Genomic DNA, 13,137 nt, shown 5'->3' with positions numbered 1-13,137 from the left:
TTCTTGATTTCCGCTACAATGTAAATGTCTCTGACCCACTCTGCACGTTTCCTATGTCTTAACTTTACCCCTACCACTTTCCGTTCAATATAGCCATCTGCGTTGGCCTTAAGTAGAACCCTCTTCGTCCGCCTCCACGTTTAAGCCCAATTAGCGAGTACAGATAAGATGCAATGCTTTGTAACTGTTGTAACTGTTGTACGTGCAGCTCACGCCCCCTTAACTTCGACGCCAGCCAGGGCTACGGACACAGAACAATAGATAAAGGAAGGACACACACGACACTGTTCGTCTAACCAGGTTATTGAAAAGAACAAAGTTCCTTTTCTTTTATTGATACTACCAGCCCTCTGCGATGGCCATTACTGGAGTGGAAACACAAAGAAAATGAAACCAAGCAATGGCAACACATCTAATTAGATCAAGCGCGCAATACATGTATTAGTGACAACTCATTACAAGGATAGAGAAATTTGTGCGAATAACATACACTGCATTACAACAAAAAACATTATTTTAAAAACCCAGCAGAACCTGCGTGCATGTCCATTTTCAAACATTCAAATATCAGAAATTACAATTCTTTTATATGCGCACTCGTCATTATTAACGTTCACCCCTGTGTAACAAGGTCATATACCAAGCTTTTTCGTCAGTAAATATGCACTTCAGTGTTTTAAGAATGAATTCGAACATTCAACTTGATATGTATGAGAATATGAGGCCCTCTTTTTGCGTTTAGTGTTTAAAGCATTACACGTGGTAATTCAGTAAGACAGGTTCGTGACCACGAGAACAAACAATGTGATTTGATTTCATAACCAACAGCTCAAATGGAGCTTATTCGAATGAGAACCAAATATTCTGTGGTATAACAGATGTTAAGGGCAAAGAGCATGAATAGGGACATAGTTATAAAAATAAGCACCTGCTGGATTTACTAAGTGTGCTCACAGATTTATCGCTAATTTTTCTAAACTAACGGCTGGTTTGAAACACAGTCTGACAAGCAACCGGCAAACATTGCAAGCAAAGCTGACAAGGTGAATCTATCACGAATATGCAGGTGGCTGTCTCTACATTTAGCAGTTCAGTTTCAAAGCTCAAATGGTTTTTGTTTGAAGGAGGACCCCAGCGTTAGTAGTTAGTGCGCATTTGTGCGCCGGAAGAAAATACCAATGAGTACTTCTCGGTCTCGGTACAAACACACAAATGGTGAATACAGATCTAGAGTGAATGCACAGAAGTGAAACTAGCGTTGACATTGAAAAACTGGAAGGTCACCGGCAGGAGCATTGCGCAATGCAAGTATTGTCTAAAACGACCATAGCAACAGCCAGCTTCATCATGTAGGGTGCACACTCCATAAAATAAATGTTCTCTCATTCATCTACCGCAATGAACAAGAGCCAGGATCTCTCCAAACCACGTTACAACGAAACCTAAAACGTAGGCAAAAGCTAAAAACATAACCATTGCAGTAATGTTTCGTTGCTCTTAAAGAACCACTGCGAACATCACACTAAATCGGGCTTAGTCCGTCACCCAGCACACAGTCCACAGCTGTCGATGTAGCCGTACCTGCTAGAGCAATTGTCACAAAACAAAGGGTAATGTGTCATAGTACAGGCATGTGGAGATTCCGGTATAAAGAACATGAGGGGACCCTGAAACATTGCATTGGAAAACGTCGTCCGTGTCCCCTCTTCAACGGAGCGGCTCGACGTCCGGCTATAGGGGCACGTACACGATGCTGTCTTCTCCTAGCGGGTAACTGGTGTTGGAGAAGTCGTAGAGCACCATGGCGACAGTGTTCATAGAGACCAGCGTGCACACAACGGCAACCAGCTTGGATGCCGCACCCAGGAGAAGCTGCAAAAGAGGGTGAGAACAAATCGAAGAACTCACTTGATCCAAACTTTGGTAGCCTTCCACTACGGCGTCCCTCACAGCCTGAGTCGCTTTGGAACGGTAAACCATATGGGCGAAAGTAATTTATTATTTTACCGAATTTTTCCACCGCGTCTATAGAGATCATAAAGAGACAGAAGCGGATATTTTTTTCAAATCTAGTTGGTTCATGATTGGACTGAGTTTGTACCGCAGAAAGACAGCTCAGGAAAGAACAATACTGACGTGATGTGAGCAGCTGCTATATACCAGCTGTGGTCTGTCAATAAAAACCTCAGTTGTTAGTACTCTGTCCTTGAAACGCCGTTCCTTCCTGTTCCAGCTATCTTTTCTGCTATAAACCATTTCCGCGGAGTGAGAAGGCCGCGGAGTAACATCGTGAATAACTACTAAGAAATGGCAGCAGCAACGGGCATTGATGTAGTTAAGAGCACTCGTTTGCTATATTGAAATGCAGTTCAGGAAAAGAGTGACACGTCATTCTTAGCAGCGCCCGTCCAACCAATGGAGCCGACCTGGTCCTGTGTTGTCATGGTTAATCGCCTTACGTCAAATAGTCACCTGATATATGTCATACGAAAGCGTGCCGGACGGCTTGCAGAGACGCTATGACCCCATAGCGATGCCGTAAGTTGAAGAAATGCTCTTAAAGAACATCAGATGCATTAATGTTTACTCGCACTCGGCCAAGCTGTGCGGTCCTAAGTTTAATACAGGGGGGACTAGAATACATTTAGAAGCGTGCCTTCCTGTGGAAAGAGGATTCTGAATGCGATACCCAAACCTGAACATGTTCAGGGAATAGGAACAACTTACACAATTGTTGGTCATTCAAAACAAAATAAATAAAAATAATATATCACAAATCGTACAACAACGGATGACTTAAAGACGCTTCGAGGTATTGGGCCATTCGCTCTCGCGCTACCATCTGATCTGCTGACCATCCTATTAGATCAACTGGTATTATAGCGACCTTCCCGGAATGACGGTCGTTACCGGTTCAATACCCGGAGCAGGATGAATTTTCTTTAACTACGAAGTTTCTGAGGAAGCTTTATGGCATTCCTTTGTAGCCGTTGTGTTGCGCTTGGAAGCCTCCGCTACGCCATACTGCGGGGAGGGGGGGGGGGGCAGAAAAGCGACACAGCTGCCGCAGAGTGCACCCGCTGAGCGCACGAAATGGAGGTTGCTCAAAATGCGCCGCATGTAAAACGATCAAGACAACCATTGTTGGTCCATGAGAGACTTGCGGTCGTACGAGTCGTGTGAAAATTACACCAAGATTCACATTTCAGAAATTGCACTAGTTGAAGCTCATTCCGAACTGACCGTGCTCCTTGCACTGGGGCGTGTATGTGCGGGCATATAGCGGCTGTTTTTCTACTATGTTTCGAAAGGATCCTGCGGCGCCAACAGATTGGGAACGAGCTATTCGCCGCGAGACTGGCAAGCAAAAGGCACAGACCGCTCGTGTTCGGTTCATTTACCTCCAGAATTCTTTGACTACGCTGAAAAAAATGGGGCGGTTGCGCTTATGCCCTGCGCCAGCTCTTATTCCAGGGGCTGCTACAGGTGCCGGTAATCACTATATAGGCTCGGCACAGTTTCTTCTCTGTACTACAGTATAAATGGCTGATACATCAGCGCACTATTAATACTGGAAGCATATACAGATCATTAGACAGAAAAGGCGACGCCGTACCACAAACAAATTTCTAGGGGGCACTTTGGGCCACTAAAGTGCGATGAGGCGAAAGCCTTTATATCGCAATCGTCTATAGCACTTCACTTCAGCACCTCTATCTCTTTTTCTTTTATCCCCGCGCTACTCCCTTCCCTTAAAGTACAGTACCGCCGTCCGCGGAGAAGTGTGACAGATATTGGGCAGTTTCTACCCTGTAAGCTAATCTGAAACGCCACTGAGTGCTGCTCTACTGCGTCTGCTTCTTTATACTGTGTGGTGCGGCGTTCGAGAAAGCGTCAACTGAATGACGCTGTCTGGACTATTTACAGCTATAGTTTGGCGGGCTTTGCCGACGTAGGGACAAAGAGGAGCTATTAAAGACTTTCACCTTAAAACTGAGAAAACATTCGGAAATATTATGGAGGCCTTGGTGTAGTGCTGCTGACGCTGTGACGTCATATGGCGTGCACAAGAATGACGTGTTAAGTCGAATAAAGTTTCGATGAAGTTGGATAATCGATCGAGTAAGGTGGAGAAAGATTATTAAAGTCTGATTTGTGGGCTTTACGTTCCAAAGCAATCCATTCTATGAGAGATGCCTATGAGAGTGAATTACGCTTTCATGAAATAATATTAACTATAAGTTAGTAAGAGCCAATTAGGGTGTATTCCGTTTATTAAGCGAGATTTGGTTACATTCGGTGGATTAAATTGGATCATGATGGTTTAGTCTAATATAAGGTATTTATGTGGGATTAGGGATGATTACTTTGGAATTGAGCATGCTGTAAAGAACGGGGAAAGCCTTAAAGCGGGAAAGAAGAAATTAAGCATAGGCAAAAACCAGATGTATGCGATAAGGGACAAGGAGGGCAACGTCATCACGAATATGGACAAGATAGTCAAAGTAGCCCAGGAGGTCTATACAGATCTCTACCGTACCCAAAGTAGTCAGGACCGTAATGAGATTGGCGGTAGGGAAAAACAGTCAGACGTTCCAACGAAGGACGAGGTCAAGAAAGTGTTAGAAAGTATGAAAAGGAGGAAATCATCTGAAGAGGATCAAACAACTACAGATTTGCTCAAGGACAGGGAGATATCGTGTTAGAAAAGCTGGCCACCCTGTATACGCAGTGCCTGGTGTCATCGACGGTACCGGAACCATGGAAGAATGCAAACATTATCCTGATCCATAAGAAAGGGAGTTCTAAGGACCTTAAAAATTACAGACAAATAAGCTTACTGTATGTTACGTATAAGGTATTTACTAAGGTAATCGCTAATAGAATCAGGACAACCTTAGACTGCAATCAAGCAAAGCATCAAGCAGGTTTTCGGAACCGGTACTCTACTATCGATCATATCCCTACCATCAATCAGGTGATAGAAAAATGCTCGGAATATAACCAGCCCTTATACATAGCATTCATTGATTATGAAAAAGCATTTGACTCAGTTGAAACCTCGGCGCTGATGCAGGCATTGCGTAATCAGGGGGTAGACGAGCCGTACGTGAAAGTGCTGGAAGATATATATAGTGGCTGCACAGCAACCATAGTTCTGCATAAGGAAAGTAACAAAATTCTCATAAAGAAAGGTGTTAGGTAAGGAGACACAATCTCCCCAGTACTATTCACAGCTTGCTTAGAGGAAGTATTCAGAGACTTGGAATGGGAGCAGTGAGGGATAAGGGTAGATGGAGAATACCTCAGTAATCTGCGATTTGCTGATGACATTGCCTTGCTAAGCAACTCGGAGGATGAACTGCAAATAATGATTGGTGACCTAGACAGGAAAAGTAGAAAAGTAGGCTTGAAAATCAATATGCAGAAGACTAAGGTAATGTTCAACAGCCTCGGGAAGGAACAACAGTTTACATTAGGTAGCGAAGTACTGGAAGTAGTAGGCAAATATGTCTACTTAGGACAGGTAGTAACCGCAGATCCGGACCATGAAAAGGAAATAACAAGAAGATTGGGATGGAGCGCATTTGGCAAGCACTCACAGATTATGACTAGCAGCTTACCGGTATCGCTAAAGAGGAAAGTATATAACAGTTGCATCTTACCTGTACTCACCTATGGGGCTGAAACGTGGAGGCTAACCAAGAGAGTTCTACTTAAGTTGAGGACAACCCAGAGGGCTATGGAACGAAAAATGGTAGGGGTAACACTAAGAGATAGAAAGCGTGCAGAGTGGGTCAGAGAAATAACGCAAGTTACCGACTTTCTAGTGGAAATTAAGAAGAAGAAATGGACATGGGCAGGACATGTAGTGCGAAGAGAGGATAACCGATGGTCGCTGAGGGTAACAAACTGGATTCCAAGGGAAAAAAAGCGTAGCAGGGAGCGGCAGAAAGTTAGGTGGGCGGCTGAGATTAAGAAGTTCGCAGGGGTCAAGTGGATGCAGATAGCACAGAACCGGGCTAAGTGGAAAAATATGGGAGAGGCCTTCGCCCTGCAGTGGGTATAGTGAGGCTGATGATGATGATGATGATGATGATGATGATGATGATGACTTTGAATTAATTTAGATTATGGCAGATTACTTTTGTTAAAGGTGATTACGCTGGATTAAAGGTGATCATTGTGAATTCATGTGGACTTTGTTTGATACAAATGAATAATTTAGGTTACGCTAGATTAAGTTAGAAAGATGAATTGATTGAACATTGATGGCGCGTAAGCAGTAGCCCCCAAAGGGAAAAATTAGATATTTAGTATTGAAGCGAATAGAGAAAAAGCTGCATCGGTTGCAAGCAGATATTGTAATCATTCAAAAATTTACTTGAAACCTATTGCTAGTAGTGCTGAGCATGTCTACATGCTTTGCAAACATATAGTGGAGTTCTACATAAAATCAGGATTCATCCCATAAGAAAACAATGAAATATGTTTACTAAAAATGACAAAATAAAGTCCGTTCTTTCAATGCTAACCTTATTTAAGAAACAATTAACGGTCAGTATGCAGCATCGGGATGACATTAACACTGTTTGTAGTTAAGAGCAAATCTTTGTAACGGTGATATCGCATTGTGTTTTGCGGCTTCATCTAAACATTTTGGAATATTGGGATATAATGTATTCCAAAAAGGAAGCCATGGCTTGTTTACACTCCAGCGGAGTAGCACTTCTTCCATTTTAATAAAGTATTTGTTTTGCTATATGCGAGTGTTGATTAACTTGCTATTTCAATCACAAGCCAGTAAGCTCTGTTTGCCAAGATATAAATGACTTGACGTTCGTATTCATGTTGGCAATGTTGTGTGTTAACTGTGTAAACCACCAGGAGCAATGTTCCTCCTTGACCCTTTGATTTTTGGTTCTTTGTTAGCCGGTCACAAACGCTTCGAAATTGATGGCGCCTGCTGCTTTTAAGCTCACTAAGTTGCCTGTATCAGCTTGGTGGTCATGTTTTTTTATTTACAGCAATATGCATATCGTTCTGTGAAACATATAACAGGTATTTTTCTCCTCTTGTTTGTTTGTTTTTCAAAATGCTTAATTTATTAGTTACTCAGTTTTGTTGCGTATATAATTTGTCGTGCTTTGAATTACTTTTTTTACAACTTAAATGACTGTTGGCTTCTACATCTGAAGTGAGTACATTAAGGAGTATGAAGAAATGCGAATGTCTGTGCATATTAGTTTCTACATTAGGCCGGAGCAGTATATATTCGCGATCAGAGGGAGCTTTAGCTCCAGGTTCATTAAGCCTTGGCAAAGGCATGCTAATCCAGCGGTCATGGATCCGAACCCCATCGAGGATGCTGCATACAAGTGCTGGTAAAATGGAGAGATTCAGGCCACCTAACTTGGTTGAACGGAGTTAGACGAGAATAACCTGTGTTTTGCGTGTTTCTTGCGTGATTTAGATTTTGATTTTAGATCCTATTCGTCGAGACCTTTCAGCGATATATGACGACGTTGTAGCGTAAATCTCAATTTTATATATAATTACTAATCATCAGGAATAGGACACTAGTGCAATGCGATGAGATTAGTTTAGTACAACTGTGATAAGAGCTACGCAGCAACATGATATGAAAGTATAGCATACATTGTAATTTTTAATCACAATAACTGATAATCGTCAGTTAATATATAATATGGAGTTCTGTGCAATTTTACCCGCCATAAACCTTCCTACAATTACGACGTGTAGCTTTCACATGAATTTTATTTTTATTCACAATTACCTCATTCCTAAACAAAAATTAAAATTTGTTCAGTGAAATGATACTCGGCATAAGCAATTTAATGACTTATGACTCGATGATGTCGCTTCAAGTACAAAGTTTAATAGCGGTTAATTATTTAACTATGTTTAATTAAGGCTTGCAGCTAATCCAGTCCTATCATATTCTACATATGCAACGCTAATACTATCGTTGCTATCGCTTCACTCAAAGGTTTGACATTCAGGTTCAGCTGCGACTTTTTGCTAAAAACGCCCGTTAATTGGATATCATCGACATCTTTAATACTCCAGGTAGTTGCATCAGAATTAAAAATCATTTAAAAACGAGCACACTGGCGAAGCTGGCAAACAGCTCTTCTAAGCGCTTGGCAGGCCGCTTCTTGCCCCCTTTCAGGTTGGCAGCAGCTGGCTTCAGCCCATTGCATTGGCCGGTACGGGTAACTTCTATTCCAGAGCCACCGTATGCGTTAATGCGCTATAACTATAGCTTCTACTCAGCTATTTAGCCATTGTGTGTTGTCTGAAGCTCATGCCGCTGCGACGCTCGCGTCTGTGTCAGAGGTTCGTGTGACGTCATGAGGCCAGATGGGAACCAAACTCAACCGAACCCTTAAATTCTGAGTCAGAGACGCTACTCCTGGAGCATTCAGGTACCTTCGTATGACTTAGTTAAAGCGAGGCTGCATACTGCAGTCGCAGTATGTGAGCACATTTAAATTTGGCCTTTATCGAAATGCACCTGCTGCGATTGAGATAGAACGTTTGATCCCGTAACCGTCGCGCGATAGCAACCGACTGAGACACCGCTTCCACTGACAACTGTTTCGGCGTCTAAGTAAACCTACTTATATGAATAAAACTGCACCAACGTTATTGGTTATTCTGATTTGCACATCACTTCATTGCCAGCTGCTAATTGGAACACACGTTATAGCTTACAAGAAAGCGTAGTTAACGAAAACATTGAGGTGTGATCTATGAGTCCCGCAACAAGAGAAGTGCGCAAAGCCTGAGTACAAGAAAGTCATTCTATTCTTGCATTCCACACAACGGAACAAAGAAACGTATAGCTGAGGATTCGAAGGAAACAAGCTCCGAAACAATCTGGTACGGGTGAAAGACGCGTTGAAGACAAGCTACCCTGGCGTCATCTACAAAACTCCTTGCAAAGATTGCAGCGCTTCCTACATAGGCGAGACTGGCGATTTGAGAAGACGATTGAAGGAACACTAGCGTGACGTAAAGAACAAAAAAGTGACTTCTAACGCTCTAGCAGAGCACAATCAATACACGGCCGGGCCACCTGATTGACTGGGATTCCGCACGAATACTTGAAAGAAAACAACTTATCTACACGCCTACTCAAGGAATCATTACACATCCAAATGACAAGCGAAGCGATAAAGCGAACGCGGGGAAATCTACCCGATATGTTATGAAGCGCAGATTGCGGACCGTGCTTCCTGTAGTTCTGTGCCAAATACCACTATACTCATGTTTTCCTTTTTTATATATGGGTCATTTAAAACATTGACCAGAAACTTTTCGTTTGCAGAAAGCTTGCCACAGCCACTGACCCACTCACTGCCCCCCCCCCCCCCCCCCACACACACACACAGCAAAATGTAAAAAATTGCCGACGATTACGTTACTTACTAATGCAAAATTTCATCAGCTGTTTCTGCTTTTCGATAGATTTATATATATGCTTCGGCTGGGGTGATGCACATATCGATATCCGCCGGCACCGCCCGGCGCTCTGATCGCCTCCACACAGGGGTGCCATTGGAAGAAGAGCGAAGAGAGCAGTTAAGTTATCGGGAATCGTGGGAGGCTGCGCTTGGGCCCATAGGAACGTTGCGCGGCGAAAATATAGCAGCGACTGACTAATACCGCAGACGCCGCTAGCAAGTCATGTCAACGTGGCCCTGCGTTTCGGCTTGGGATGCACGCACTGTGATCCGCTGATGCCGAGCCGGCGTTACGGTAACTAAAGAACACCGTCACCACCACGCAGGAAAAGGGGCAGGGGGGTAAACGCAGCGGTGAACGGTGGAGGCCGGACCACGGCCAGCACTCGGGTAACATGAGGGGGGAGGGAAGGAGGGTACACGCAGGGGCGAACGGCGGCGGCAGGAGCGCGCGCTGCCCTGCCTGGTTACGAGGGACAACACCGACTGTAACAATGACGTGAAACGCAAGAACGGACGCCGAAGAGCTGCGCTCTAAAACACGTTTGAATAGGAGTTCGGCGCAGAACTAGACGGTACTATCCGTAATCTACGCTTCATAACCACCTTATTATCGCTAGCGATCGGTACTTCTCAATCAGCTACCGTTTCGCAGCAAAGCTAGCAATGCGGTAGTGCCAACAGCTTGACGTACAGCGGCGCCCTTTCCACGTTGTTTAGAACAGTCGCCGCAGGGTATCGCCCCAAGTGGGTTTCGAGGCTATTTGCCGAGCGCTCGCGTGTTCCTGCTCATATCGATCATGATTGTACATGCACTTTGTACGCAACGCTTTAAATTCATAAACAACGGCCCATCTCGTTTCATCTTCATTGTGAAGAGAGAATAAACTTTATTTCTCTTCATTGTGAACAAGGCACCCGTAGTGGTGCCAAAACGTCAATGTGTGTTTTTTATGATTTTTTTCTTCCTCTGTGACCTCGGCGAGTGCTGTTTTTTTCAATGTGCCAAAGAAAAGTATAGAAGAATAAGAACTGCATTTACAGGTTTCGTCTCATACAGTCCCAAGTTGCGGTAATTGTCGCATGTACAGATGTCTGGGCTCATAGTTTCAAAGGCTCTCGCAGCACTGAAATATGTAAAGAGTTAGTATGGAAGGCAGTATATGATTGTACTGCTATTCACTTGTCTTGCAAGAATTTGGTAGAAACACATTAAAATTGTGCTCGTTATGCTCATTGGCCCGGATCGGCCCATGACTTTACTAATGCTGCAAATAGCTTGAAAAGCAGGGCCTAGCTGCACCTAATAGCAAAAGTGTCCTGCTGAGGACAACATGATTGCACTCATTAAGTGCAGGGAATATTCTTGTTTTTCAGATCAGGCTACGCTACGGCACCACGTGTTATCCTCGTTTTACAATTCACATGCTACTTTAATGGACGCTTTTAGTTAAGAGTCTCCATGTTTCACATCAAGTGCAAGGTGCAGCAAATGCATGGGAATGATTAGACTCATCTAAGACATTTTTCACTTAATGACTACAAAGTACAATGTTTCAGAGGACCGATAAAGTATCTTGCTATGAATAAGGCATGCAGCCAACGTAACCATGGAATTGTTTGTGGAGCCGTTTCTCCTCGTGAAAATTGTCACAAAGTCCAATCTGAAGCTGCTGGGCGATGGACAAATCGAGTCTAATTTTACTTATTTTCGGTCGACAAAACGGAGAGCTGAGCTAGTTGGTACATATTTGAAGGGAAGCACAGCGCAGAGACGAGGCTGTTTCTCTTCCTACCTTGTCCCTCGTCTCTGCGCTGTTATTCCCTTGATGTTTCGGATGACTGAACGAAGTATATTCTACAGCAGCTACGAACAGCAGCTTACCAGCTTGGCGGTGCTGAGTTGAACCTTGTCCATGAGGAGCGTGATGGAGAGTGCAGAGCCGGGTAGAATACCCGCCGTCGAGATGGCTATGGTCACTGGAAACATGTAATACACCGGATTCACGTGCATTTCGGTGGCCTGCGAACGCAGTAAGAATGCCAGGCAAGGTTGTGCGGTGGTTTGATTGCGTAGGTAGAGAATGCCGAAGGTGCAAACGCGAAGTTAGGTTAATATGCTTGAGCTGATGTGCGCCTCTTGTGCTGTAAAGCCGCCATACTCCGAAGCCAAACATGCATTCTACAATTTTATATTTATTTATTAGCAATCCTTGGCTAGGAAAGAAAACCTCTACACTTACGAATATTACACATCATGCCGTGTGTGCACAAGGCATTGATACTCCTCATTTCGAAGGTAATCTCAGGTCATTAATGAGAGCCTATCAGTACCCTTTAAGAAAACAATATTCGGCAACTGTATCTTCGCACTGCTCAGCTATGGTGCATAATCGGAGGGGTTAAAGAGAAGTGTAAAGGCTAAATGAAGTAAGCTATGGAAGGAGAATGTCAGATATAAGGTTAAGAGACAGCAGTAACTAAATGGCATAAACGCAAATAATTAAACCCTAATCGGAGACAAGAAATGGAAATAGGCAGTGTATGTAATAAAAGAGGCAAGCTAACCGAGTTAAAACTAGGGACTAAATTCCATGGAAACCAAGCATAGTAAAAGGTGGAATCTGGTCAGGTAAATCTATGAGATTTGGAAGTTTTGTTTGGTTTGGTTTTTGTGGTTTTTGTGGGGTTTAACGTCCCAAAGCGACTCAGGCTATGAGAGACGCCGTAGTGGAGGACTCCGGTAATTTCGACCACCTGGGGTTCTTTAACGTGCACTGACGTCGCAAAGCAGACGGGCGCCTTGCTTTGGAGATTTGGAAGTCAGCAGACATAATGTGATCACAGATTGCACAGGACGGCATTCATTTCAGAAATGCGGGAAGGACATTTGCCATCTAGTGGTCACAGTCAAGATGATGATAATAATGATGCCATGGCACTGCAAACCAAGCCATTTGACCAGTTGAAATCCCCTGCTTCATTAAGTACCGGTTAGGTACTGACCATACTGATATTATATAAAGGGGCTGCCTAACATTATGAACCAAGCAATATTTTTTATTTATCTTAATTCTAATTCGCTTTCACCACACCCATAAAGTGGCGTCTGCGATATGCTGCCTGCTGGGCAACCCGATACGAGGGTCTACATAAGTTGCCTCACGAAAGGCTGTGGTGAATAATGTGGAATATTTGGCTTGTTGGTTAATGACATGAAAACAATTTCGCGCGAACATTTAGCCGAGACGGTGAAATTGTCGAAGCAGATATCATTGATAGTTTACGAGAAAGCTGTGTATTGAAACCGTCTATGGATGTATCGCGAAAAATTGTGCTTACGTCGTTACTGACACTACGAGAGCCGTACCTGCGTGATGTTTGGCTACCCCCTGCATTTTCTCTACTTCGGTGTTCCACAGCAAAGTGGTGCAAGTTAGCGCTCGGGTGTCTACTAATCTTGCTCTGTCTCCGTTCAGGCTCGCACTAAACATTTTTCATGTTTTCGTGACGCGCTTAGAACCACTTTATAGCTTTATTTAGAGCGCGAGCTCTATGGCTCTCATTCTTCAATGTCGTTTTCTTTTGCCATTTGACCTTCAGCAATAAATCGAAATGCAACAGCGCATACCAAGCATGGACACCT

General features: G+C 43.7%; 1 pseudogene; it reads right to left on the bottom strand.

Annotated features, from left to right (window-relative positions):
* Positions 1 to 1,707: 1,707 nt before the first annotated feature.
* The window catches only part of LOC146209657 (protein I'm not dead yet-like), a 60,869-nt pseudogene continuing 49,439 nt past the window's right edge, over positions 1,708 to 13,137 (bottom strand).

This window comes from Amblyomma maculatum, chromosome 1, assembly GCF_055883805.1.
Source record: "Amblyomma maculatum isolate TAMU_Amacu chromosome 1, ASM5588380v1, whole genome shotgun sequence".
Taxonomy (NCBI): domain Eukaryota; kingdom Metazoa; phylum Arthropoda; class Arachnida; order Ixodida; family Ixodidae; genus Amblyomma; species Amblyomma maculatum.
Note: the sequence above shows the minus strand (reverse complement) of the source record. Positions and strands in the feature narration are given on the sequence as shown.